The sequence below is a fragment of the Wasmannia auropunctata genome, unplaced genomic scaffold (assembly GCF_000956235.1).
Source record: "Wasmannia auropunctata unplaced genomic scaffold, wasmannia.A_1.0 LD336103.1, whole genome shotgun sequence".
Classification (NCBI taxonomy): Eukaryota; Metazoa; Arthropoda; class Insecta; order Hymenoptera; family Formicidae; genus Wasmannia; species Wasmannia auropunctata.
This window is the reverse complement of record NW_012026787.1, coordinates 82,839-83,944: the sequence shown is the minus strand read 5'-3', so window position 1 is coordinate 83,944 and position 1,106 is coordinate 82,839.

Here is a 1,106-nt window from a genome sequence, read left to right as displayed (position 1 = left end):
AATGCTTATAGTCTATGCACGATTTCGTTTCGTTAATCGTGCATGGATTATGAGCATTAATGTAGAAAAGTGATCACTTCAGAGTTTGTGAAAATTTCCGAGGGACAGAATCGATAACCGTGGGTGTACTTATTGTATAGCAGACTGTAATAAAAAAAAACGCAAGTGAGAAGTCGAAATCGTCGGAATAAATGATAAAATTGTTTAGAGAGTTAAATATTGTAAAGTCGATTTTATAAAGTTTTAACTTTCCAGTTAATACAAAACAGCGGCCGCGAACAACATACTAGCAGTATGGTAGGGGTATTTTGTAAGTTTGGCTGTTTTGTAAGAGTCGCACGCTGAGAGTCGACAGATTTTTCCCACATCAAGAACTAAAAAATTTTTTTTTCTCGAAAACGAGGCAAAACACGTTCTTGAGTTTTTTTTCTAAGATGTAGAAAAACTGAAAGTATATAAAAAATATTTTTTCAGATTTTTCGACTCTCTCCCCAATTGTTAAAAAAATTGTTGAAAAGTTTATTGTTAAATAAACAATGGAAAACAAAACATTTTTCGAATCTTCATTTTTTTCTCGTAAACTAGAACATTTTTCGCGTATTTAAAAAAAAACAGCTAGCATTATTAGTAACAGAGCTATGAATTTTTGAAAAATAAAGTAGTCTAATTTTTAATTGTTTATATCTCGATTAATTTTGCAATAAGAAAAAATTCTTTGGCACAAAATTCTATCTCCCAAAGTACTACCTTTGTGCAAAATTAAAAAAATTTCTGAGAGATGACTGATCCGCTTCACGTGGAATAGCTCATATATACAGGGTGGATCATTTTAATCCATCCAGTCGAATATCTCGAAAATCAAGCCCGAGAGAGAAAAATTTTTCAGACAAAAGTTGTAGGGTTTTGAAGGGGACATAAGATGATGACATTAGTTTGACTCCGAGTGGCGTCGTCAAGGTCAGGACAAGGTCACTTTGAATTTTTTAAACGGAACCCCCAATTTTTCATTACATGTTATTATAGCACGCCTCGAGAACTTTCCAAAACACTATAATCAAATGTTTCTTCGTTGAATACTTTTCGAGTTATAAAGCTCCAAAGTTGCA